We start from the raw sequence: 27539 nt of genomic DNA, 5'->3' as shown, positions 1-27539 counted from the left end.
GAAGGAACTCAGAGTTCGAAAGCAACTTTATGGGGAAACTTCTAGAAGCAGAGATCTTTTCATGGGCGTCAAAATCCCATTCCTGGAAACAGAATCTAGTGTGTGGATCTGGGCGGCATAGGAAAGGGCTCACCCAGCTGACCTCTGCCCCCAGCGGGGAGGTGTCGGCCCCATCACATGGCCGGCCTCAGAGGAGCTCACCTGTAGATGAGACAGATGCAGAGAGCAGGCCTCTCCAGTGAGCCAAGCAGGGTGCAGGGGAATGCTGACATGGACCCTGAGTGAGGCAGAAGGCCCTGCTGGGTGGGATGCAAGGGTGGCCTCAAAGGCCACCAGCACATCCCCGTTGGGTGGGGACTCTCAGATGGTCCTCCGTACAGTCTCTCCTGTTTCTAAAGTGTTTCGGCTCACAGTCACGGGTTCGCGCCTCCACTGGAAGACTGACAGACGCCTTCGTGTGTTGACAGCCCCCTGGGCTTTCCCACCCTGCTTCCTCCTACTGTGCCGGGATCCAGCCCTCCTTGGTGCTTCCACGTCTGCAGCATCCATCATCTCTTGCCTGGAATATGATAAAAACTTGCCAAGGTGTCTCCCTGCCGCTGCCCTTGCTCAAAGGTACCAGGCGGCCCTTTCCTGACTACAGATTAAAAGAGCTGCCTGCCAACCCCACCCCTCATATATTCCTGGTCTCCCCCATCCTTTTTATTTTCTGCTTAGCACATCAGACTATATTTTTCAGTTCTTTTTTTTTAGAGCACTATTGCTTTACGATGTACTGTTGGTTTCTGCGGTACGATGAAGTGAATCAGCTGTATGTATACATATATTGCCTCCCTCCTGAGTCTCCCATCGTCTCCTGAACCCAGCCCTCTAGGTCACCACAGGGCCCTGAGCTGAGCTCCCTGGGCTGTACAGTCGCTTCCCTCTGGCTATCTGTTTTACACATGGGGGTACATCTGTGTCGGTGCAACTGTCTCAGTTCATGCCAGCCTCCCCCTCCTCCGCTGTGCTCCCAAGTCCATTCTCTATGTCCGTGTCTCTATTGCTGCCCTGCACACGGGTTCATCAGTACCGTCTTTCTAGATCCCATACGTTTGCGTTAATGTGTGACATCTGTTTTCCTCTTTCTGACTTCACTGGGCATGACAGACTTCTGTCTTTCTTCGTGGTCATCTCCTTGTCCTCAAGTCAGAATGTAAGCCGTCTGAGGGCAGGGGGTTTTTGATCTTTTTTTTTTTTTCCCTTCCGGTTTTGTGCAATGCTCTAAGCCCAGTAATTTAGATCGCATGACTAATCTGTGATCTTTAGAAACTGTCATCAGTCTCGGAATTACCGTCCACCCTCTCATCAAGTTTTCCTTGATACCAATGCCAACCCTGAGGATCCCTTGTCCTGGACGATCTGGCCGCCCTGCTGTCCTGTCCCCTCCCGCAGTGGATGTCCTTCCTGAGTGGTTAGCGATCCAGCCCTGCACCTTGTTTGGGTCCATCTGGTAGGTGTAATGACTGAGGACCTGGCCGTATACCCCCCACCCCTTTGCCCAGCATGGATCTAGTCCGTAATAGAAGATGCTCAATCATTTTGTTATCCATTCCTCTACTGGCAAATGTTTTAATCAGTTGCTGTTGACAAATGAGTAAAATTCAACCCTGGGGGACTTCCCTGGTGGTCCAGTGGCTAAGAATCTACAGGGGGTGCCAGTTCCATCCCTGGTTGGGGAACGAAGATCCCAAATGCTGAGTGACAACTAAGCCAGTTTGCTGCTGCTTGGAGAAAAAAATGCTCGCACCCTGCAACGAAGACCCAGTGAAGCCATATGTGTATATATATATATTTATATATACACATACATACATTCAACTCTGAAAATGACCTGGTGCAACCATATATATATATATGCACATATACATACATATATTCAACTCAATGGACATGGCTTTGAGTGTACTCCGGGAGTTGGTGATGGACAGGGACGCCTGGTGTGCTGCGGTTCATGGGGTTGCAGAGCTGGACACGACTGAGCGACTGGACTGACTGACGTATATCCAACACTGAAAATGACCTGGCCCCTTTGGAAGGTGTGCCTTAGGGACTGGACAAGAGGCAGTGGCAGAGGATGGTTGAGGGGATTCTGGTTAGAGGGGCGTGGAGGGGTGTGGACAGTGCCGGCTCCCGGCTGCAGCTCCAGGAGTGGCAACCAAGTGACTGGGCTCTTGCATCTCCTTCCAGAATGGCCACTGTCCCCAGAGGGTGAAGACCGCACCTATTCCTTTAAATTTCCGTAGAGGGTGGCAACTGCTCCTTGAGATGTTAAAATACGCTGCATGGTCCCGATGGTGTCAGGTAGCTAGTTTATGGGTCCCGTCCTGGTTGTGATAACTCAGGCTAAGCTGGATAATAAACGAAAGTGGGACAGAGCCGCAGGATAAATATTGCTCCAGGGCATCTCGGCCGGCACAAATCACAGGGAAAATATCTCCGGGCTGCTTTTCATTTCTCCTCTTCCTCCCTGGTCCTCTGGCAGTAGCCAGCGGAGCAGGACCCATCCATCACGGCCACACCACCCCAATCTGCTCTCCACGAACTGCCTTGGAGGGAGGGACGCACGCTGGTCCCGGCAGGCAGGTGCTACTCTGCCTTCCTGCCCAGCTCTGCCCGTGGCCCTGGGGAGAAGGCATGGACTGGACTGTGGCTGTTCTCTGTTCAAAGCCATACACCACTGTGTATCAGCTGTGTATTCCTGCTAGGTCACTTCAGTCATGTCCGACTCTTTGCAGCCCTATGTACCCACCAGGCTTCTCTGTCCATGGGATTTCCAGTCAAGAATATTGGAATGGGTAGTCATTCCCTTCTCCAGGGGATCTTCCTGACCCAGGGATCGAACCCACGTCTCTTATGTCTCCTGCACTGGCAGGAGGGTTCTTTACCACTAGGGCCACCTGGGAAGCCCTTTGCAGGCCCGCTTATCTTTAAAACGAGGGGGTTAATGACTGGTGGTTCTTAGTCCGGATCAAGCATCTGAGTCACCTGGGAATTTAAGAGCAGCTTGTGAGCCCCACCCCAGAGCACAGAGTTGGTATCTCGGGGGGCTCTTCTAGGGTGTTTCCACCTAGCTTCCTTGGCCCCTGCCTGGTTGCTCCAGTACCTGCTCCTGGCCAGGAGCCACGGACGGTACTGATGAAGAGTGAGTCGGGTGGCGGGTTAGGTGGTGGGATGGGCCATTCGTGTGACCCGCTCTGGCTCTAGATCCATCAGCGCTGTCGCCTAGCCTGGCTTTCTTCAGCTTTGGAGTCATGCTTGCCTTGTAATCAGTGTCTGCCTGCAGGTATTGATTGAGCTCCTGGTGGGCGCAGAGCTGCTGTAGGCATGTAGACACCAGAGGTGACTAACCGGAGGCAGAGACGTCTCTTCCAGGCAGTGGGTGGTCTCCTGCGGGGCAGCCCTCCCCACCCCGTGTCCTCCCCCAGATGTAAGGAGTCTTCCTCCGTTTTTCTCCCGACACCTGCCTCCAGCCTTTGTGGTCTCCTCCCCGGCTCTGTCTCTCCATCCCCCTGTCCCAGTGCAGGTGCTCCCAGACTCCCACCTGAACCTTGGAACAGCTTCCTCCCCAGCCCCCTCCAAGCTGTCTTCCCCGCTCTTTGGAGTGGCCGTGCCCGGGGACCTGGTAACCTGTGCTGCTGCTGGGCCGGGGGACGGGGTTGCGCATCGGGTCTGGATGGATTGACTGCAGTGGTCGCCGGGTGTCCGGGAGCAGGCCCAGGCTCTGTGTGGCCTCCTGGGCTCTGCAGCCCTGCTGCCAAGGCTCTCACTGGCTGCGGTGCTGGCCCTCCTCCTCCTCTGGTCCTGCCGTGGCCCCACCACGCCATCCAGTCTCTGGGTCTCAACCCATGCCGTCAGCTCCCCCTGGGACCCGGGTGCCCTTCCTCCCCTCTGCCATGCAGGCAGGTCCATCTCAGCCGTGGGGTCGAGGGGTCGGGGCCGGGGCACGTGTGCTCCTGGAGGAAGCATCACCCACACACTGCCTGGTTTTGTACCCCTGGGCACATCTGCTGTTGGAAGTATTTGCCCTGTTCTGAAGTTTTTGTTTGATACATCTCTCCCCCTGTTTTTTTTTCTCTCTTTCTTCTTAAATTTTAAGCTTCTTCTTTTTTTAAAGTTTTTGAGATCTTTTATCATTATCTTTTAAGAAATCTTTTTTAAGCTTTTTTTAAAATTTATTTTTTTGCATTTCAGACTTTTTTGTGTTTTTTGTTTGAAGTTTTTTTGCTTTGTTTTTTAATTTTTTATTTATTGGTATTATTTAATTTTTTAAATTGGAGCAGAGTTGCTTTATACTGATGGGTTAGTCTCTGCTGTACCACAATGTGAATCAGCTGTAAGTACATGTGACCCCTCCCCAAGGAAATCTTTGAGTGTGTCTAGAGATGACACCGTAGCCTCCAGGAGGAGCTGACACGAAGGACTAGGACAGTCCAGCCATTGCCGTCTTCCTTCATTAAATTTTCAGGTTCTTGGAGGCAGGAACCAAGTATGTCCTGAACCCAGGTGCCGGGCGCTGTGCCTGCAGACCTCTGTCCAGTGAGTGAGTGTCGAATGGGCTAAGTGCAGGGGAGAAGCCTGAGTGTGCAGCCGGGAGCCTTGGGGCTCCTGTTGCCTGTCTTACTGCCTTGTTGGATGACCCCAGATTTGCCCATTCTTCACCCAGGAAGCCCGTTGTGCTCCATTGTGAAGCAAGCACCCACCTGACTGATTTCTAGGTCGCTGTCCAGGTCTGACCTCCTGGTTCAGTGTGAGAGGTACAGAGCCTGTGTCCCCTCGTGCCTGGCCCAGGGCCTTCCCAGGCGCCTGTGCAGTGCTTCTCGGCCGCATGGTTAACCTGGGCGGGACCTCAGGAGCCCCCGATTTGGGGGCGCACAAGCTGCAAGGTCCTGAGTGTCCCCCTCTCTGGCCCCTCCCTTTCCTTCCCTATTTTCTGAGCAGGTGGCCAGGAGCCGCCCGCAGTGGCTTTGTGCCCAGTGTGACGTGCGCTATAGGGCTGGCCTCTGACGTTTCAAGGGCTCTGTGGGTCACCCTGCTAAGTGGGGGTGTCGCCTGTGATGTGCTGGGCCCCAGGCACCTAGGAGCCGGGGGCTGGGACTGGGGAGCAGGACAGTCCTCAGCCTGAAGCCCGAGTGGGCAGGAGACGCCCTGAGGGCAGCGTGGGAGGAGTCAGCTTCCTCCTGGGCCTTGAACAGAAGTTATCCAGGCTCCTGGAGGCCTCAAGGGAGCCGCAGACAAGACACTGGGAGGTCAGCCCCCAGGCAAGGGGCCTGCCAAGCAGAGGCTGTGCTGGGGGAAGGTTTGAGGTGGGGGCGTGGGAGGCCAAGCTCCCATGCTCATGTCCCCACACCCCCAGTGCTCTGTCCCAGGTGCTCTGTGGACTCACTCTGGAAGGCCTGGCCTACCCGGCGGTGGTCCTGGGACCGAGGGGAAAGGCAGCATCTTCCAGCTGGCGAGAGGCCCAGAGCTGGGGATCCTCTCCCCGGCAGCAACCCCCTGGCATTCCTGGCGTCTGGTTTCCAGGCCTCAGTTTCTCCTCTGGCCCCTATTGCCCCGCCGCGTGGCTGGTGTGGGACCGGAGTTGCACCGCTGCTGGGAGGGTCACTTTATAAATAGAAAGATACTTAACACCGACGCGGAGCCTGGAATCAGACAGGGAGGTGGCTCCGGACAGCAGTGTTTTAAAAATGAGCATTGATTTCTGGGACTCTGCATGCTGCATCTTAACCAGACCCTGCTGGCTCCCAGGGCTCCACTCGCCCCAAGCCTTCTCCTTCCCCGCTCAGAATGCCTGCTGCCCAGCCCAGGCCAGCCTAGGTCTTCCAGGGGTTTGGGTCTGTCTCCCCAGCCCTCTGGATGTTCTCTGCGGCCATGCGTCCATCCCCTGGGTCATTCGTTCATTTATTCATTAATTGATTTCCCCTGTTAGAGGCCGGACCTGTGCTAGGTTCTGGGACTCCAGGATGGACGGGAACCCCCCCTCCCCCGCTGTCTCCTTGTCTGGGTGTTGAGACTTGCAGAGCAGCATACAGGATGAGTCTTGGTCCTGGCTCCAAGTGCAGAAGAGAAGGTCCTGCTTGGCCTGGGCTGGGGGAGGAAGGCAGTGTGGCCGGGGAGGGGGTGCGTGTAAGCATGGCCAGTGGATGGCACCATCCACGTAACGTTCCCCTCCGTCCTCTGCTAACCTCCTCTGCTAATCCTCCTCAGAGGATGCTCCATCAATGTCTGCTGATTCACTGAGTATTCTGTCCCTTGGCCTGGTCACAATGGAAAAGTTAGTTAAAAGGAGGCTGAGCCATTGACTAAATAACTTCACCATCCCTGGGGCTTCCTTCCTTATCATCAGGTGACCTGGAGCCCTTTCCGGGGCCTGGTCACAGGGGAGAGGGTGTCAGGTCAGTGCTAGGGAAATCCCAAGGAAAAGATACCCTGAGTGCCATCTTTACATTGTACCCTGTCCTGGCCCGCCTCCCCAACCTGGCCACGAATCGTGCATGTTTTTGGCCCTACTGGCTCCTGCTCAGTCTGCCCCCAGGCAACCCCCCAGTGTACTTCTTCTTTAGACCCTCCTTAAAATTGTGGCCACTGACGTGTTTCAGCAGATAAGTGAGATGAGCAGGTCTGAGTATCAGGAGGGTGCCTGCTGTCTCCTGGGGAGACCCTGGGAAGGAGGGCAGATGAGACTATGGGGCAGGTGTGGGGCGGGGGGACCGAGGAGGTGCACCCCACTCCTGTCAGCACTGGGCGGCCTGGCTTCACCGTATGCAGGTGTTGTACCAGCCCCATAGATGATCAGTGACGGTTCACTGTTTTAATTTGTAATATTTCCATGACTTGTCATGTCCCCAGGTTTCTTACAGCCAAGAAACAAAGGAGGGAAATTCCTTGTGGCAGAAGGTATCCACAGAGATCCCCGGTCACCGACTGGTGATGTGGTTGGTGGGAAGGATGGGGTGACTGGCACCCGGAGTGTGGGGTCCTGTGAGCTCTGCCCTGGGGTGGGTCTGGCCCTCTGATTGACCTCTTGATGGAGAGCGGGCTCCTCGTGGGCACGTCGTGCCCGACCTCTGCGAGCAAGACAGAGAGGGTGGTGTCTTCACTTCGTGGACAGATTGAGGGCAGTGCCAGCCTCTCCCCACGGCAGCCTCCATCCATCCTATGTTTCTGCCTGTTCCCCTCCTGCTGTGTTCAAGACTTGTGGTCTTTCCCCCCCCAATTGGAGGTCAGTCTCCCACCCTGGCAAGTGACCCACAGGGGGCAAGAGGGTTCTCACCTCGCCTGCTAAGCCTGAGAGTGAGGCTCTTGGTGACAATCAGTGATCTTTTTCCCTTCCCCAAGGCTTTCACTGCAGTTTTCACAAAGAACCAGGGAGACAGATGGTGTAGAAACACGGACACTCCAAGGGCAGCGTGCCGGGGCCAAGGGCGCAGGCGGGGCTGCTTATAGGTGTTCTTGGCTGCCGTGGCTGGGGGTGGGCGAGGCCCGTGGGCAGGGGCTCCAAGGGCTGTGGCTGGGGATGGGCTAGGCCCGTGGGCAGGGGCTCTGTGGACAGGGGTGAGCCCTCTGGGCAGGTCTGAGTACCTGCTTCCAGGGAACTGGTGGGCAGGGGTTCCGTGGGCAGGGCCTCCAAGGACAGGGGCTCCTGTAGGCAGGGGTTTCCGGGTCAGGGGTGGACGAGCCCTCTGGGCAGGTCTGAGCACCCCCTGCCAGGGAGCTGGTGGGCAGGGGTACCCTGTGGCTGTCCCTCCTTTGTTCCCATCACATGGGGGATCTGGTGGCCCGTCCTCTACTATGGTTTCTCCCGGGAGGTAGAGGAATGAGAGCTATCCAGGAGCTTTTCAAGAAGAGGAATGTGTGATGTGAACAATGCTGGGCCCGGGATGCCCTGAATTCCTCAGGCGACGTTGGCCTTAGACAGGAACTCTCGGGGGCTGGAAATAGGCCGGGGGGCCCCGGAGGGGAGGGCCCATTGTTGATGGCAACGCCATGGTCACCATCACTCCTCATCCTGGAACCAGAGATGCCTCAGACAGGAAGGCACCTCCCAAAGTCACATAGGAAGGAAAGGACCAGGCTGCTGCCGTGCAAGGTCATTGTATTACACAGCAGACACGGTGCGGCCCCACCGGGCTCCAGGTGGGGCGGGGTTAGGCCAGACTGGGGTGGTGCCGAGCGCGTGCTCTGCTCACCTGCCCCTGTCCTTAACCACTCTTTTCTGGACGCTTCCCCCTGTGGTTCAAGACCCTTCCTCTCACCCCACCTTAAAGCGAAATAAGACCCCAGCCCACCGTCCTGGGCCCAGGGCCTTCGGACACACGAGGGCTGATGTCTTCTTTCTGTTTGGGGGGGACCAGAGGGAGGTGGTGTCTCCTTCAGCTGCATGAGGGGGACAGCTGAGTGGAATTTGTAACGGATAAAATATTGGCTCAATTCAGAATTGGTTTTCTCTGGTTTAATGGGTTAGGAAGGTGGAGTTCTGTGCTGAGGGAACTTCATGCATTTTTTAAACCAACTTTGATTTGTTTCAGCAATCAAGAGGGGAATACATGAATAAAGAGCCCATGTTATTCATGGTCCATTTGAGGTTTTGCTTCACTGTGAGGTGGGCACTGATCTCCCGTCTCATAGCTCAGCACCCTGTGTCCACTTTCCCAGCCAGAGTTCTGCCTGGCAGATGCTGTTGCTGAATGTGGGGACTCAGACACATTTTCCTGCCCTGTTTCTTCATGGGACATGTAACTCGTTGGCATCTTGTAGCCACATTTCCATCGTGGAGGGTGAATCCAAGTGTATTTCCTGCAGTTGGCTGAACCATCGCGTCCAGGTGTGGCCTGCCTGTAGAAAACAACTCGTTATGAGCTTGTGTCTGGAAAGCACACATTCTCATGAGCGGCCAGCCCATATTCTGAGACTGTTGTGGGCCACACATGTCACCGTGAGAGGCCCAGGGCTGTGCTTCGTGGCTCAGCATGTGCTTGTGTGTGTGTGTTTGCTCAGGCGTGCTCATTTGATCAGTCATGTCCGAGTCTTTGTGACCCCGTGGACTGTAGTCCGTCAGGCTCCGCTATCCATGGGATTCTCCAGGCAGGAATACTCGAGTGGGTTGCCATGCTCTTCTCTAGGGCATCTTCCCGACCCAGAGATTGAACCCACATCTCCTGCGTCTCCTGCATTAACAGTCGGATTCTTTACCACTGAGCCACCAGGGAAGCTGTGTGCGTGTGTGCTACCCCTGAAAAAGTGTTCCACGAAACTGCTGTGTGAGATACATTCTGGGAATTTGTGTTTTGTTTTAATTTTTAAAAAATCCTCTTCCTGACCCACTAAACTGATTTTATGACCCACTAATGAGAAATGACCGTCTGTCTGAAAAAATACTAATCTGGGAGTTGCTCCAGATGAGAGCAAATGGATATGATTAGCAAATTAATTCATCTGGGTCACAGTCACACATCTATTATATCCATGATAGCTCAGAGTCTTCATTTCTTAAAATTGAATTTTTCTTCTCTTTATTGTCATTGATGCCTCCAAAGTGAGTGCCTGACAACCAGGAAGCTTGAGTTTCATGCTTTTTTTTTTTTTTTTTAACAAGGACTTTAGTCAGTGTTTTAACATCGTGTTTCTAAAATAAATTTGATCTTAACTCATGACGCAGGTCTTTGCTTAAGTTAACAGGAGTTTATTTTTTATAATGCAATTAAAAACAGAGCCCTGCTTTAGTGAAAGTTGCTCAGTCGTGTCCGACTCTTTGTGACCCCATGGACTATACAGTTCATGGAATTCTCCAGACCAGAATACTAGAGTGGGTAGCCGTTCTCTTCTCCAGAGGATCTTCCCAACCCAACGATGGAACCCAGATCTCCCGCATTGCAGGTGATTCTTTTCCAGCTGAGCCACCAGGGGAGCCCAGGAATACTGGAGTGGGTAGCCGAGCCTTGATTTATGAATTTGCTAATTTACTCACTCTGTTGAGTGTTTTCAAGGTGGAGTAAATTAGCAAATGAATAAATGAGCAGATCCATGAGTTGGAGCTGGGGATTCAGCAGTGTCACCTACCTGCCATCAAGGAGCTCACCTCAAAAAGAGAGGGGAGAGACCTGCCCACGAAATGCGGGGTGGAGCAGAGGCTTCCCAGAGGCTGAGTCAGAACCACTGACTTCGGAGGGTCCGGAGGGCAGGAGCAGAGGGGTTTTGAGGTGGGTCTTGCAGGATGCATAGGAGTTCGAGAAAAAGGCCTGCCAGGTTGTGATGAAGGTGCTGGTTTTCTTCTCTTCAGAGAAATCTGAGATACAGGAAGTCCTCTACATATGAATGAGTTCCATTTCAAGAGTGTGTTTATAAGTCCAATCTGTTCGTAAGTTCAACAAAGTGAGCCTAGGTACCCAACTAACACAATCAGCTGTATAGCGCTGTGCTATAATAGGTTTATAAAACTTTTGCACAAATAATACCTAAAATGCAAACACAAAAAATAAAGAAAACGTCTTTAACCTTACAGTACAGTGCCTTGAAAAGTACAAGACAGCACAACAGCTGGCACACAGGGGCTGGCATCGAGTGACCAGGCGAGAAGAGTTATTGACTGGAGGAGGGAGAGGAGGGGGGAGGTGGTGGAGCTGAAGGATGGTCAACAGCAGGAGATGGAGGGCAAGCTGCCGGTTCACTCACTCTTGACACTGATGGAACGCACGTTTGCATCTTTGAAAGTTTACAACTTGAAAGTTCATATATAGGGGACTTACTGTAGAACTAACCAAGTTTTCAAGTTGGAGCAACGTAAGGTCGACTTATTTTAGAAAGGTGATTGTGAGGAAGAAGGTGAAAGGTGCCCAGGAGCTGGAGCTGGGAGAGTAACCAGGCAGAGTGTGGGTAACAGTTTCGTGTTGGTTTTGGAGGGAGTGGGTAGGATGAGGAGCCAGGGAGAATGAAGGAGAGGAAGAGGGGTGAGCTGCAGGTCCTGGGGGCTGGCTTGAATCTGCAAGGAATAGAGGTAAAGTCACAGAGTCTGAGGACTCTCTCGGTTTCTAGTTTAAGTGACCACGTTGGTGGTGATGCTGTTAACAGTAGAAAATACCACGGGAGGAACAGCTAGGTGTTGGAGAGAGAAGAGAACGAATTTAGATTTTTGACCTGTCGGGTTACGTTTATGTCGGACGTCTGGTTGGAGATGTTCCGGTGCTCAGTGACCTCAAGCGGTGCGGCAGGGAGGAGTCTGGGGTAAGACAGAGCAGACTCCCCGCCTGCTTTGGCCGCGGCTCCTGGTCTGCATGGTCCAGGACCAGTTACCTACCCTAAGCTCTCTCATCCGTCAAATGGGGAAGCAGTTATTTGTCTTACAAGGTTGTATGAGGACTGGAGAAAATACATGTGAACATTCTGGCACAGGGCAAGTTCTCTAAAGTTTTACAGCATTACTGTTCATTATCTGGGCTGAGAGGAACTGTCCAGGGCTCAAATCTCAGTTTTGCCACAAAATTATAGGTTTCCTCGGGCAAGTTACATCACTGCTCTGGGCCTTGGTTTGCTCATTTGAATATGGAAAGCCTTGAATTTGACCATCTTTAACATGCATGCTGGGGCAAAACTCCTTTGTTTTAAATTTTAAAATTATTTAATTATTTGTACAGCTCTTTGTTGAGGCATGTGGCATCTAGTTCCCCTACCAGGGATCGAATTCGGGCCCCGGTTCTGGGAGCACAGAGTCTTAGCCACTGGACTACCAGGGAAGTGCTGAAAATTCTGTGGTCTTCTGAACACTGAGAGAAGTGATTTACCAATATATTGGACATTAGAACTGGGGCTTTAAATCCCCATTGTCTGTAACGATGGAGCAAATCTAACAAGATGAAGACAGTAAGCAGGTGTTCACACTCGCCCCTGTAACCCAAATCCTGTACTTAGATGTAGCAGTGGCAGGACAGGAGTTTTGAGTGAGGAGCTCCGGCTTAAAGTGCTGGAGGGGAGATGGGGCTGGCCTGGCACCGTTCAAGTCTGTAATGGTTACAGCGTGGAGGCGTCACCAGGCTGCAATGGTGGGAGGGGGCATCCCCAGGCCACCAGCCTGTTGTCACTTGCAAAGTTCAGATTCCACGGAGTGTCCTGCTCATTCATCAGATACTTGTCACTGAACGTTTCTGTGCACCTACTGTGTGCCAGGTGCTCGGATGTAGCAGTTTAGGGCACTGCATTTTAGGGAGGGCAGGAAGGAGAGCTGGGAGGGGGGTGTCAGGGATCTGCTAAGAAGGGGGTGTGAGGCTCGGAGAGAGAAGCTCGGGCCACGTGACACTGTCTCCCTATGTGTGACAGCCTGGAACCAAGGAGAGGAATTGGGCCTCCACTTTACCACTCCAGAGGGAAGAACTCATTCTTTTAGCCAGAGTAGTGATGATGGAAATGGCAACCCACTCCGGTGTTCTTGCCTGGGAAATGCTATGGACAGAGGAGGCTGGCAGGCTACAGTCCATGGGGTCACAAAGAGTCAGACTGAAGCGACTTAGCAGCTAAACAGCAACAGTGACGACGACACTTACAAAGAGAAATATTACCTACTCTTCATCAAGTGTAGCACGTGCCAGGCACCGATCAAGGCGCTGCGCGTAGATCCTGGGCTGCAGCATTGATTGTGTTTATGATTCACGTGGGGAAGCTGAGGCATGGAGCAGCGGGTGACGTGGGAAGGGGCAGAGCTTGGCTGATTCCAGGGAGAGGTGGGCAGGTGGGGCTCAGATTAGGGGACAGCTGCCTGGCGACTGTGTTCAAGCAGAAGGTGAAGGCTGTTTGTGTGTGTGTGTTGGGGGGTGTCTCCTCAGGGGATTTCTTTGGAGGGGAGGAGAGTGGACATAAGCAAGTAACTCTTCTGTGGGCTGTCTGGATCTTTTGAAAATCCTCGGGGAAGGTGGACTCTATCCCCTTTTTGCATACAGGAAGACTGCAGCTCTAGGGACTACATATCTTGCTCAGAGTCACAGTCACTGAGACAGAGTCAGGCAGTCTGGGTCTTCTGAGCGCCCCCCTTCCCCATGTGCCCTTCCTGCTATCCCCCCCTGCCTCCCGCCCCCCAGCAGGCTGTCTCTGCTTCCTTCCACCTGCTCTGCCCTGCTCCTTTCTGGACCGGACAGGCTCCAGAGCTCCAGACGGGGGCTGGCATCCTGGCTGCTGGAGACGTGTCACCACAGCCAGTGTGCATGTGTGTGAGCGTGTGCTTGTGTGCACATGTGTGTGCTTGTGTGCACATGTGCCTGTGCGCGTGTGTGTTGTGGAGGCCCTGAGGGTGGTGTGAAGGCTTCGGGGCTGTGTGTGATGTGGGGTGAGCAGGCTGGAGTTGCCGGCACTGTGGGGCTGGTGGAGAAGGCGGTGAGACCGTGAAGGGCAGGTGTCTGCCCTGTTCCTCGCTCCTCCCCCGACCCTAGCCCCCTCCCTCTAGGTCTCCCATCCTTTCTGAGAGGTGGGCCAGGGCAGCAGTTTAGAGAAATTAATTACTCAGTTAATTCACTCAGCTCAGACAGGCTTTCAGCTGGAGGGGGCGGGTGTGCCCTACCGATGGAAGGAGGAAACTGCTAGTTGACCACTTCTGGTTTCTGATGGGGGCAGGGGGTTGGGAGCACCCAGGTGCTCAGGCTTCCCGGGCCCGTGGCTTTGGTCTTGCCTTGTGGGCGAGCTGTCCTCTATTCCCTTTTTTCTCTCCCTGGGCTTTTCTTCCCTCTCCTTTCCCCCCACCACCCTTTTTTCTGTTGGCATGAGATGCCTCCAGGAGAGCCAGCTGGGCCAAATTTCCAGACTCTGTTCATTCATTCAACAAGCACTTGTGGGGGGGTCCCTGGCTCAGGACTGGACAGGGAGGAAGCCGAGGGGCGCGGCGAGAATCTGTGTGCCCTGCTCTCCTGAGGCTGACAGTCCACTGGCCGAGGCACGACCTGCCCACGCGGCTGGCCGGGCTGAGTCAGCGAGGCCACGTGACAGGGGGACCGTGAGGAGGGGGATGGTAACTGGGCCACCGGCCTGAGGAGCCCCCAGGCTCCTAGAACTGGGGCAGGCTGGTGAGAGCCGAGCCAGGCGTGCAGCACCACCCCCACCCCCTCGCCCCCCGCCCCCCTCAAGGCGGGGATCGCAGTGGATTCACGGTCAGGGCTCGTGGAGGACAGATTGAAAGCCATCTCTGGAGGGGTGCAGGGAGCCCCGGGCCTCTGTGCTGTGTGGCTGGGTGGCCAAGGGCCTGCCCGAGGGCTGATGATACGGCACGAGGGGGAGGGGCTGCCGGCAGTGACTTCATTCTGTCATTCTGCACCCCCCATCCCCCTTCTTCAGGCGCGTCTGTGAGGATGGGCTCAGCTGACACAGTGGTTTTGGCAGCTCTGTCCTGCCGGAGGGGGAGAGTTTGGCCCGCGTGCCTCCCCCAGCTGGGGTGACTTCAGATTACGGACTGAAATGTCTCAGCCACTTTGGTGATCGTGTGCAGATGTCTCTTCAGGGAACGCACCGAACTGGGCTGTGGGGGGCCTCGTTACCCCCCAGAGCCTCCAGTTCTGGAAAATTTCCTGGAGGTGGGGGGGACCCCAGTGGTTGCCTGGGTAGTGAGTCCAGTTAACCACCTTCTCAAGGGGAGGGGCCGGTCACAGAGGAGGTTATCATAGTAAGTGCCTCCAGAAATTCCGATTTTGGTACCAGACATCTGAGGACTCTGAGTGGGGGATTGGACAGCTCGCTGAGGGGACGTGGGGCTGGATGGGTGGTATGAGGCCCTTAGTGCGGGTCACTTTGCCTTCCACACGACGCTGTCTCTGACCTGACTTTGGGGAGAGTCACTTGTATGAAGTCCCTTTCAGCAAGGAATGTTTTAATCTTCTGTCGATGCAGGCTGCTGCCATTGCTTTTTTAGTTATAATAGAAATATTCAGGAAGAGTCTGAAAGGACAGAGGCCAGGGGAAGGGGCTGCCAGGGGAGAGGAGGAGGAGTGGACCCAATGGTCTCTGAAGACCCAGAGCTTCTGGAAATCTTCCTCCAACAAGGAAATTCAAGGAATTTCCCACTTCCTCCCCCAATGCAGGTGGTGAGTCTGTTTCTTTAAGGTGTGGGTGGCTGGATCCATCTCGAGGTGGACGGGAGCAAGGAGCTAGGTCACAGAGCTCCCTAATTACAGCACCTTCTGGGTCTCCTTCCCTCCTCTCTGGCTCTGATGTTGCTTCAACGGAGCAATTAGAGCCGGAGGATGTGGCCAGCGCCCCAGACGTGTGACCTCTCCTGCCCTGGGCTTGCCGATGTCCTGCGGCGGAGGCTGGGGGTGGGAAGAGCTCGCCCCGGGGTTTCTGTTCTGTACGGGGCTTCTCAAGTAAGGCAGCTCCTGGTTGCTGGATGTCCTATGGAGGAGGGTGGGTTAGAGCTGGGCCTCCATGTTGCACAACTTCAGGGGACCCTTTTCCCAGAGAACACAGGTGTAAACGCCCCCGTGGAGTTAGTTGGGTGGCGACCACCCTCCTTGGAAGGGCCACAGCTTGGGGCGCCCCGGTCTCCTCACTGAGCTCTCTTGATTCCTTCGTTCCATGTTTTTGTTTTTTTTTTTAATTTTCTTTGCTGTACTGTGTCTTTGTTGCTGCATGGGCTTTTTTCTAGATGTGGTGAGCGGGGGCTGCTCTCCTTTGCGGTGCTTGGGCTTCTCACTGTGATGGCTTCTCTTGCTGCAAAGCACGGACTCTAGGGCGCGTGGGCTTCCGTAGTTGCTGCTCCCGGACTCTAGAGCACAGGCTCAGTGGTTGTGGGGCATGGGCTTAGTTGCCTCTTGGCATGTGGCATCTTCTGGGATCAGGGCTCGAACCCGTGTCTCCTGCATCGGCAGGCGGATTCTTTACCACTGAGCCACCAGTTGAAGCCCAGTCCCGTGGTCTTTATCGTCAGGCTTGGTGCCCCATGGGGCTGGCAGAAATTTTCTTAGTAGCGTTGATACTGATACCAGCTGTCAAGACTGGGTTGTGTCTCTCGCGCTTCCATCCCATGTGGTTGAGAATACATTTAGAAGTAACCATTTGGTCAACAAGGGTTTGTTGAGTGTGGTTGTGAGCCAAGACTGAGCGGCCGCTGGGGAGACCAAGGTGGAGAAGGGGCTGGGGGCTCGGGGGTGAATGGTCCCCAGGTCTTCCGTCTACAATGTGGTCTGTCTTGCATCGCTGGGCCCCAGAGAGCGGGTGCAGCATGTTGGCATTTCTGGGGGCAGGCAGGGTGGGGCTAGCACTCATTCTGATGTGGAGACTCAGGGGTCACATTCAGCAGTGGAATCTGGGCGTGCCCGGGCAGCCCTGGACTCACTTTCTCACGGCTGGTGCTTTCGAGGGTGTGGACGGGAGTTTCCAGTCCCTCCTGGAGGGGTTGTGGTCACAGAAGATGCCCACCCCTCTCGGAGCTCCCCAGGTCAGTGCTCCTCCGTGAGTTAGCAGCCCCTGCCTCCTCCCCAGGCCGCCAGCCTGCCCGAGCAGTGTGCTTCAGCTGGGCCGTGGAGCTTAAAATAGCCGGTGAGCTGGCCGCTGTGCGTGTGGGGCACCCGCCGAGGCGGGATGGGGCAGCTGCCTGGATTTGGGGCATCAGTGGCTCTAACCCGTGGGTGGACAGTGCTCTCTGGGGGCGTCTCCTGATCGATCGCAAGGCTGGGGGTTCAGGTGTGGCAGGTACAGAGTGGGAAGCAGGGAGTTTGTCTTTCCTGAGACGTTTTAGGGAAGGCCTCGGACCAGACCACAGGGCCTCCCACTGCAGGGTCAGAGGGTGTCAGACCTGGCGTCCTCTTTGGTCCTGACCCTCAGTACTGCTCAGAGTTAGCCACGTGGGGGTCCCATGAAGCCTAAATGAGAAAAGGAGATGCAGGGGTGGGGTGCCAGGTCAAGGACACCTTGAGTCCCAGCCAGGTGGACACTGACCACTGGGCCCCTCGCTCCCCACCTGCCTCCTCTTGGGTTTGGCAGACACCTCCTCTGGCCTTACCTTTACTCTCCAAATGTGTACTGGATACCTGCCATGTGTAAGGGACTTCCCTTGTGGCTCAGTGGTAAAAGAATCTGCCTGCAAATGCAGGAGACACAGGAGATGTAGGTTCAGAAGATCCCCTGGAAGAGGAAATGGCAGCCCACTCCAGTATCCTTGCCTGGAGAATCCCATGGACAGAGGAACCTTGTGGGCTACAGTCCACGGGTCGCAAAGAGTCGGATGACGGAGCATGCATGCACTTGCATCTGTCATGTGTAAAGCTGCTCTTGGCCGTGGGAAAACAGCAATTCATGAAACACAGCAAACCCCTGCCCTCGTGAAGCTTAGTTCTGGTGGGGAAGAGAGATCGTAAACCATCAGTTAATAAAGCAAACTGCGCTGAATGATGGGTTTGAGTGCTGTGGAAAGAGCAGGGCCTGGTGATGCTGGGCACGCTGGGGAGGTACGGAGCTCAGCAGGCAGCCCTTGGGCAGGTGGCAGCTGTGAAGGAGGTGGGAGCTGGTCAAGGAGACACCTGGGTGAGGAGTGTCCAGAGGAGAGAACAGCCAGTGTAAAGGCCCTCCCGTGAGAAGCAGCAGGAAGGACCGAGTGGACGGAGTGGAGGGAGGAGGGAGATGGACGTGTGTGTCGACTGAGAAAATACTGTGAGATCTTTGTCTTTTACTCTGCGAGAGATGGGCGCCTTTAGAGGGTTTGGAGCAGAGCGGGGACCTGGCCTGACTTACCTTAGCAGTAATAGTGAAAGTAGCTCGGTTGCGTACGACTCTGCAGGACCCCGTGGACCGTAGCCCGCGAGGCTCCTCTGTCCGTGGGATTCTCCAGGCAAGAATACTGGGGTGGGTAGCCATTCCCTTCTCCAGGGATCTTCCCAACCCAGGGATTGAACCTGGGTCTCCTGCACTGCAGGCGGATTCTTTACCATCTGAGCCCCTAGGGAATCAATCCACAAGCCTGCCTTACCTAAGAGGGTCACCAGAGTCCAGGAGCCAATGTCCATGGTCTTTCTGGGTCATTAGGCCACCTGTGGGGGATCCCAGGACCCTCCCCATGACATGTCCACTCCTGTCCCCACCCTGACATGTGACTTCTCCTGGGAGGATGAGCAGGGTGCTGGCTTCTTCTTGCCTTGGAGTTTCCCCTGGATGGAGGGAGCTGGGCTGTTGCAGGGCTTGGCCAAAGCCTGCTGTCCCAGTGGTCAAGAGCCTGGTAGTAAATAAGCAGGAACACTGCCAGTTATTTGTCACACCATGGGTAGCTTGAAACTGGCCACTGGGGAATATTTACACCAGGGAAGGTGGTGAGTACCACGGATCTGGGCTTTGCCCCAGAGAGCTGGCTGTTAGACGTGGACAGCCCACCCTGGTCATCATCCCTACTCTACCATGGCCGAGGTCTTGGGGGTCGGGGCCTGTGCCTCTGTCATTGGCACCTGCCCCTGGTTCCTGCTCTGTGAGGTCAGGGCATGGGGACACGTTGACTGGGGTTGACACAGAGTGGAGCTGGGGGTGTTGGCGTGTTCCCCAGGATTTCCAGAATGTGTCCCATGTCGACTGGGGGTGGGGAGGGGGGCTGGCTCTTGTTCTGGCTGGGTGGTCCTAGAGCCTGAGGGCCCCTCCCACCCGACTTCTTTCCTCCCTCTGTGCGTGAGGGATGGCTCCATGTCTGCCTCCATACATAGGAACAGGGTCCAGCCCTGGGCCTGGGCAAACCACTTGGCGTAAGGAGAGATCTCTGTTAGGAGTGAGGAGCCCTTTGCTCGGGGCCGCGGGCTGGCATTTCCTCCGGCAGCAGGTGGGGGAGGGGACAAGCAGGTGTGCCCTGGCGCCTGGCCCGACGGGGACATGGAAGTGCCCCTTGGGGCCGGAGCTTGGGGGTGAGTGACACGCAGTCACCCAGATGCTTCAGGCCTCGCGGAGCCCAGCCACATTCTCTGAGCTCCAGCCTGGACATCTGAGCTCTCCAGGGTTCAGGAGGTGACCAAAGCTGGCTGGTGACCCCAGAGAGGGCCTCCGGGGAGAGACATGGTGGTGAGCTATCAAGATGAGCACCCACGGGAGAGGCTGAGGGCAGAGGTAGGGGGTGTCTGATGCATGGGTCGAGGTGAGTAGACGTCGGGAAGGCGGGGCGGTGGGCTGGAGGGCTGCATGCATTGTGTGAGGGTTGAACGAGTCTGGGTCTGCATCGCGTGCAGCTAGGTTACGACTGGAATTACCGTCTGCTGGAGCAACCCTAGACATTGCTGAAAGGACTCTCCTGAGGGTTTCAGGAGCCTGGACAGCAGACTAGAGCGTGTGGTCTGTGACCGTCTTCACCTCAAGCACTCTGAGATGAGAGACATGCCTCCAGGTCTGGGGTGGACCAGATACTTCTCTGAGGCCCCCTGGGTGGGCGGCACCCTAAACGGCGGCCGCCTGGACTCAGGGAAGCCTGAGTGGGCATAGGGGAGGGAGCCTCACCGTACAGAGTGGCCGGTGATCCAGAGACCACGTGGCTTCAGGCCCTGAGACCTCTGAGTCTTCAGACAGCCCAGTTCTCCCCAACAGGAATGCCCTAGTGGGGCTTCCTCACCACTATCCACCCCCACCCTGTGCCTCTTGTTCCCTTCGGCCGGGAGTGGGGGATGCGTGTGTGTGTGTGTGTGCAGGCTCCGCTCCCCTGTGGCTTCAGAGCAGGCAGGGGCCCGGCCTCTGTCCCTTCTCCGTCTTCTTGAGAGCGTCTCTGTGCTGTCTGCTTCTCCTGCAGTGGTTTTGTGCTCAGTGCAGGGGGAGGGGGGCAGCAGCTCCTGAATTGGGGGAGGGTCCCAGCCACGTGAGCCCCCCCGCCAAGGCCGGCCCCTAGGTCAGAGAGCCCATCGTCCCGGCCGGCTGGCCAGTCAATGCCCTCCATGGAGCGGTTTAGGAATATTGGATTTGCTGGGTCAGGAAATTCCACTGGTGCATGGCGGTAGCCTTGGGGCTTCACCACACTGCCCGGTGCCTGCGGCCCAGTCTTATCTCACCTCCGGGAGCCGCCTGCCCTCCATGATAAGTGCTCATTACTGGTGCTCCTGGCTTCGGGCGTCCGGGAGGGGCTGGTGTGGTGAGTGCCCGCTGCGCGCAGCAGGCCCTCCTCAGGGGGACCTGACTGGGATGCTTGGTTGGACTTGGGGCGCTCATTTGGGACTCGCCTGGAGAAAAGGGCCTGAGAGCCCAGGGTGGGCAGCTCTCTGGTGGGCCCCCAGCCTGCGCCCCAACCCTGTAAGCCTGCTCAGAGAGGAGGCATGGCAGCGCCCCCTACCCACGCTAAGGCAGGGCCCATCCTTCTGTCATCTTGCTCCAGGCCCCCAGGAGGCCTGCCCTCTCCCTGAGTGTGTTCAGCGGTGATTTCACAGCTCCTGAGTGCTGGGCCCTGGCTCTGGGGTACAAAGACGATGGACGAGCCTCGCCCTCCAGGGCTCCAGGTCTGGGGCCAGATGGCACTGAGCGGGCAGCTCGGTGGGGGGCAGGGGATGGACCCAGATGCCTTGGTGCTCTGATCGAGGACCCCAGCCTGGCTGTGGACGTGGGCAGGTGGGCGGGGGAGGGAGGTGCCAAGACTGGGGGCGGGGAAGACTGGGGAGGTTTGTCCTGGTGGGAGTTTAGCTAAGTGGATTCTGGGGATGGAGGGGGAATGGGCAGGGGTGGGGAGCACTGGCATCTGGAGTTGTTTCTGCTCCACCCCCGCTGCTCTTTGTAGTTCACATCCCATGAAGCCTCATTTCTGCTGGGACGTCCTGATGGTCTTCTCTCTCTGGCTTCGCCAGCCTTTGCCCACCAAGATGCTTTTCCTCCTGCCCTGACCTGTCCTGAATGAGAAGCGGGTTGGGTCCCACGTCACTGGGTGGGGAGGTTTCAGGGCTGGCAAGAGCCTTAGAGAAGCAACCAGTGCAGACTTCCTGCCCTGCAGTTGAGGAACCAGAGGTCACGCAGGTAACCAGCGTCCTGAAGCTGTGCTCCTCAGGTGGGGACCCAGGAAGCCCTTCCCAGTGGTGCTGTCACCCAGCCCTGCGCAGCCCTGCTTTGAGCACCTCCTTGTTCATCATCGCTCAGTGGTCCCGCTGCTAGTTAGGCATTGTCCTGGATACAGCCCCTGCTGCCCTGGGGCTTCTGGTCAGGTCGGAGACTTGGACAGCAGACTTACCCAAGTAAACATGTGCTTCCAAGCCAACAAAGTGCTGCAAGGGAGGGAAGGGGGGCTCTGAGGATTCAGGCTTTAATTCAGATGGCAGGGGCAGGGAGGAGGCAGAAACCAGGAAGGGACTGTTGTGAAGAACTCACAAGAGCTCAGGGACGAGAAGCAAGGCGTGTCCTCAGGCGGTGGGTTGAGGAAGAGCATTCCAGGCAAAGGGACCGCCAACGCCAAAGTCCCTGAGGAGGGTGGGCTCCGAGGGTTCGCTGGCGGGAGCACAGTGGGCTGGAGCGAGGGGCGGGGCCAGGCTTGCCAGACCTCTGAGGTCGCTTTAGGATTGTGGATTGTGGTAGAAAAGTAGAATAACAAATACATGTGCGCATGTGTGCGCGTGCACATGCACACACACACACGACCACAATATCAGCAAAACAGAAGGCACTAAAGGGCCATAAGAGGGCAGGGTGAATGAGAAGATGGGGTGACTGTTCCCTGGACAAAGGGTGGGAAGGAGAATCCTCCGTGAGCTGTGAGGGAGCTGGCCCAGGGCGGTGCCCGTGGAGCCAGTGAGAAGAAGGTGGCTCATCAGATGGACTCGTGTTTGATTGGAGGTGGGGCACCGACAGCAGGGAGTTGGGATGGATCCTGGGCTCCGGCGTGAGTGCTGGGATGTGTGTTTAGGCCGTTTATTGAGAAGTGCTGCCAGGGGCGCCAGGCAGAGGCAAGGTGAGTCCCATGGAGCTTGAGAGATTGGAGTTGCCCTCGTGACAGCCGCTGGGGGATGCCAAGCACAGGGGTTGGGTACGCATGCTCGGGGCTCAGAAGACAGGTGAGGGCCAGGTAAACCCTTAGGAAGACCCACCAGCACCTGCCCTTAGAATCTGAGCCAAAGAACACTTTATATTGATTATGTGTTGTCTTGTATGTTTCTCTGTTCAGTCACCTCTTGATCAACTGGGGACTGAGACCATAGCTACTGTAAGAATTATGGTCGTTGATCCAAATGAGAGTGCCTCATTGACCTTTCATTTGGATCAACGAGCATAATTCTTACAGTAGCTACAGTGCCTCATTGACCTTTGGAGAAGGCAATGGCACCCCACCCCAGTACTCTTGCCTGGAGAATCCCATGGACGGAGGAGCCTGGTGGGCTGCAGTCCATGGGGTCACGAAGAGTTGGACACGACTGAGCGACTCCCCTTTCACTTTTCACTGTCATGCATTGGAGAAGGAAATGGCAACCCACTTCAGTGTTCTTGCCTGGAGAATCCCAGGGACGGGGGAGCCTGGTGGGCTGCCATCTATGGGGTCACACAGAGTCGGACACGAGTGAAGTGACTTAGCAACAGCAGCAGCATTGACCTTTAGTTCCTTTCTACCCCAACCCTTTACCATCACCATGGTCCTTCGTGAATCCTAGCCAAGTCTGGTGACTCTTGACCCTGGAGCTATTTAATTTCTACAGCAAATAGGAGGCCTCTTCCCCCTCCCTCTCTGCCTCTGCCCCACCCTGGACCCTCCTCACCTCTCCCTACTGGGTGAACCTTCCTGTGAACATCCTGGGATGTGGCCCCTGCTAGGGGCCTCTCCATCCTTCCTTCGACCTCTGTCTTTTCTTTTGAACATTCGTGGAGGTAAGGTTGGTTTATGACGTGTAAGTTTCACCTGTACCACATGTTATTTTGACTTCTGTGTGCTCTGCGGCTGCTCGCCACCAAGAGCGTGGTTTCCATGCGTCACCACGCAGCTGACCCCCTCCCACACCCCCATAGCCTTGTTCTGTTCTCTGCGTCTGTGGCTTGTTTTGTTCTGTTTATTTGTTTGATATCCCCCATATGAGTGAGATCACATGGTATTTGTCTTTCTCCCTTTGACTTGTCTCACTTAACCCGTGAGGTCCTTCTGTGTTGTCATTAATGGCAGGGCCTGTTTCATGGCCGAGTTGTGTCCCATTGTATACACATCTTTTTTTTTTTTTTTTTAACCTTTTATTTTAAATTGGGGTATAGCCGATTGACAATGTTGTGACAGTTTCAGGTGAACAGCGAAGGGACTCAGCCATACATATGCATGTATCCATTCTCCCCCAAACTCCCCTCCCATCCAGGCTGCCACATAGCATTGAACGGAGTTCTCTGTGTTATACAGTAAGTCCTTGTTGGTTATCCATTTTAAATTTAGCCATGTGTACATGTCCACCTCCAATTCCCTAACCATCTCTTCCCCTCATCCTTCGCCCGGCAACCTGAAGTTTGTTCTTCAAGTCTGTGAATCTTTTTCTGTTTTGTAAGTTCATTTGTATCGTGACTTTTTAGATTCTACGTACCCCACATCTTTTTTATCTGTTCATCTATCCATCCTTCTTTCCTTCTGACACCATCTATCCATAAACAATTTGCTTAGCAATATATTGCTGAAGATGATCTCAATTCTTGAGTTTAAAAAATTGAGGTGAGGGGAGTAAGTCCCCCTTCTCCTCTGAGGGCAGCCCCTCTGGATGGCAAGTGCTCCCTGCCTCACCTAAATTTTGGTGTGGCCGCCTCATCTGAGCCTCAGAGGTCCAGGATACCTCATGAGCCACACATTGTCAGATACAGAGACCTCAGTGCAGGCCCAGAGGGAGTCTATGTAGCCTGTCAGCTCTGATGTGTGCAGGTGGGCAAGAGCCCAGAGGCCTGAGAAGTGCAAGGAGAGGCCAAGAACTTGGTGTTCACTCTGAAGCCCTCACCTCCCCAGCTGCTGGGGATTTCATGTAGCAGAGATTTCACGTATTCACGTCTCTTCCTCCCTCTGGGAATTCTGTACCTGCTTCACTTTTTGTCATTGTTGTTTAATAATAAAAGAAAAAAAGGCAGCTCTGCCTTGTTCACATGCTCCGAGATCCTCAAGGGCAGTCTGTACCTTCCGGCTCTCCTGAGCCCGGCAAGTCGATGAGGACCTGGAAGGGGGGATGCTGTCTCCCATCACCTTCTCTCTCCAGTGTTCCCTCTGTGCCTGAAGTCCAAGAAACCGAGTCAGCACAGCACCTGGCCTTGCCTTCCCACTCTGCTGCCAGGCCCGGTTCCTAGGGCCCCGAGTCTGTGCCATGCCCCGCTGCTGGGGAAGCCCCGAGATGAAGCCCAGACTCCCCGTGTGCCGTGTGAGGCCTCACAGGTAGCTCACTGTGATGCACCCCCAGGCTCTGTCTCCTCGCTGCCCGGAGGGCCCCTAACCATGCCCTCCCAGGTAGCTCACTGTGATGCAGCCCCAGGCTCTGTCTCCTCGCTGCCCCGAAGGGCCCCTAACCATGCCCTCCCTGGTCCCTGCCTCGCCTGTCCCGGCCGGCCCTTCTCCAAACTGTGCCGCGCTCACTCTGCACGCTATGGCTCCTGCACGCTCGGTCACTCTGCTGTGCCTGGGCTTCTCCGGGGATGCTCTGGAGCGGGGTGGAAGGCTGGTCTGTTCACTGCATCTCGAACTCCTTCGGGCCTATGGCCACGTCTCACCTTTGTCTCTCCCAGTGTCCCTGGGCGTCCTGGCCGCGACGAGCTGTTTATTATGGATGCGTGGTCTTTTCGTGGTAGATGGAGGACAAAGCCGCTAGCTGAAACTGCCTTTCCGTGGCTCCTCTCCGGCTTTTCCAGAGCTGCTTCCTTTCAGGGACTCGCTTCCTGTCTTGCAGACTGCCTTCTCCCTGCACCCCTTCCTCTTCTAGCCCTCCATAAGATCATGCAGGGCTGATCTAACAGGTTTCTCCAGCTGTATGATCTTTCTTGCATCAAAGAAGTGATGTGGTGAGAAAGAAGTGCAGCTGAGAGCCTTCTGGAGCTGGTCCAGGCTGAAATGGACAAGAGGTGTTAGCCAGTCCAGTCGGGTGGCTGTGGGGTCCATCAGAGTTAACTGGACATCTGCCCCCCACGTGTACACAGCACCCGCAGGCCCGGTGTGCCCAAGCAGGGGACGGCAGCCAGGGGCTCCCCTTTGCTGACCGTGAGTCCAGCAGCACTGCCCTGACCAGCCCCCTCCCCTTTGCCCCTTACTCAGCTCCTTCTGCTAATGACCTTTCACCAGGCTCCATGTTATGCTTTTATTATTTTTTTAAAATTTATTTGGCTGCACCGGGTCTTAGTTGTGGCATGGAACTCTTATTAATAGTTGCAGCTCTTAGTAATAGTTGGATCTAATTCCCAGACCAAGGATCAAACCTGGGTCCTCTGCATTGGGAACTTGGACTCATAGCCACGGGACCACCAGGGAAGTCCCATCCCTGTTATGCTTTTAGGTTCTGTCTGTTAGACTGGCAGATGCCTAAGGGTAGGAGCTGGGTTTAGAGCTCAAGGGAGTAAAGAGCATGGGCTTTGAAAGCATCATTTCCTTAACTGTAAAGTGAGGTGATAACCATCTCGATCCTGCGGGCTTGTCTGAGGATTCCGTGGGTGATTGGGGCTGACGCTTGGTGCCTGGGATATACTGGGGACTTGTATATCGGAGTTGCAGTTATTCTTCTGATCATGACTAAGTTGCATGCCCTCGTGGAACCTCACTGAGGCTTTGTGGGTCAGCCGATGACTGGGACTTCAGTGCCCTTTTGACGAGCAAGGCCAGGAGGGAGCAGAGCAGAGCTCTGGTTACACCGGACAGCCCCTCCTCCTCTCCTACCTGCCTGTGGTCCTGCACCCCTGGCCCCCCTGCTCCCCCGCAGGGTGTCATACTGGCAGGAATCCATGTATAATCGGAAATGAGTGTGGAATAGTCCAGGACAGTGTAAGTTGGGGAGAAGAGCAAGTTGAAAGGAAATTAGAAGGCAGAGAGGGCCAGCCTGGGGGCCCTGACTTACTCCAAGTGCCCATCCTAAGACTAGCGATGACAGCCCCTGGACAGCACTCGCGTCGTCAGATGGTTCTCACACTGGCCCACTCCTCTAGGACGTGGGCTCTGCAAACCCCAGTTTAAAGAGGAGGAGATGGCACCTCAGAGAAGTGAACTACCTCACCCTGATCACATACTAAAGTCTCAGCTCAGAGTGAAAAATAGGTTTCTCCAGCTGGTATGATCTCTCCTGCATCAAAGAAGTGATGTGGTGAGAATGAAGTGCAGCTGAGAGCCCTCCGGAGCTAGTCCAGGCTGAAGCGGACAAGAGGCGTTAGCTAGTCCAGTCGGGTGGCCGTGGCGTCCATCAGAGTTAACCGGACGTCTGCCCCCAACGTGTGCACAGCACCCATGGGACCGCAGTGCCCAACCGGGGGATGGCAAGTTGCCATGGCTGTGACGCACGCTGGGTTCCGTTTCTGCGTTGCCACGTGCGTGGGGAAGGGGCTTGGAAGAGTGGCACCCCTGCCGGTCCCTTTAAAGAAGCTTAGGTGCCCTCAGAATAAGTGGCTGCACCCCGGAATGCTGGCCTGCCTCCAGTCCCGAGATGCAGACTCAGCAGCCTAGGGCCCTGCGGAACATCTGTGATGAGGGTCTGGTCGGAATGAATGTCCCCCTCGGCCACAGCCGCATGGTAGCTCTGTTCCTGCCCGCCGTCTTGGTGATTGAGGTCCTTCTGTCTTCCTGGCTGGATCTTGTGTACCTGAAGGGCAGGAGCCGCACACCTCATGCATTTCCCCCTGGGCGCTCAGCACAGAGCAGGTGTGGAGTAAATGTCTGATGCGATCCGGGGAGGACATGGCACACTCACACCGCAGCCAGCTACCCTACGCAGCGCCTCCCGGCGGCCAGGCGCGGTGTTGGGCGTGGGATACAGGGCTGGGGTGCTCTGGGGCTCTCTCACCCTCTGGCTGGTGGCGAAAAGAGAGATGCCCTCCCCCCCCCACCCCCCACCCCGTCTTCTGGTTCTATTTGCCAACTGGGCAGTGCAGACCTCCGCGCGAGCCCGGGGCTCAGCTGGTGTTTCGCGGTAGGATGCAGGGCTCCTGGATGCTCCCAAGTCCTCGGCCAGAGCATTCTTGGTGCTGCGCCTTGGGCATCCGGTAGCCCCCGCGCACCCCGGTGTCACCCTGGGCGAGGAAGGATTCGGAGGGGCAAGGCAGGACCCTACCTGGGCCGTCTACTCTTCTCAGCCGGATGGGGGTCTTGCCCGGAGCGCGGGGCAGGGGAGGGAGGGTGGGTGGGTGCGAGGAGCTTGCGCAGCTGCAGGAGCCTCCGGAGCCGCGGGTGCGCGCGCGCGTGCGCGGAGGGGGGCGGGGCGGGCGGCGCGGGTCGCCGGCGCCTTTCCCACACCTCGCGCCTCCCCTGCGGTCCCCCTCTCCCCGCGCGCCCCAGCCAGACCCACGTGTGCAGACGCGCCAGCCTCTGTGTGTGTGTGCAGCCCGCAGACCGTGTGCCCAGCTCGGAAAGGCCCCGTGGACACAGGGGGCGGCGGACAGCTCGACTGTGGCCGCGCTTCTGTCCCCTCCAGTCCTCC

The 27539-nt window shown here is 55.9% G+C and overlaps 1 protein-coding gene and 1 long non-coding RNA gene across 2 annotated transcripts in view; one reads left to right on the top strand and one right to left on the bottom strand.

The window, feature by feature from the left end:
• TSPAN9 (tetraspanin 9) overlaps positions 1-27539 on the top strand; it is a 192877-nt gene that overhangs the window by 87210 nt on the left and 78128 nt on the right. The gene's annotated exons all lie outside the window — the stretch shown is intronic.
• Positions 23120-26943, bottom strand: LOC139183225 (uncharacterized). The gene is made up of 2 exons (XR_011566786.1): positions 25971-26943; positions 23120-24971 (listed from the first exon to the last, which is right to left on the bottom strand). It is a non-coding gene; the product is annotated as an uncharacterized lncRNA (long non-coding RNA).

Source organism: Bos indicus, chromosome 5 (assembly GCF_029378745.1).
Source record: "Bos indicus isolate NIAB-ARS_2022 breed Sahiwal x Tharparkar chromosome 5, NIAB-ARS_B.indTharparkar_mat_pri_1.0, whole genome shotgun sequence".
NCBI classification, from domain to species: Eukaryota; Metazoa; Chordata; class Mammalia; order Artiodactyla; family Bovidae; genus Bos; species Bos indicus.
This window is presented reverse-complemented; position numbering and strand designations above follow the sequence as displayed.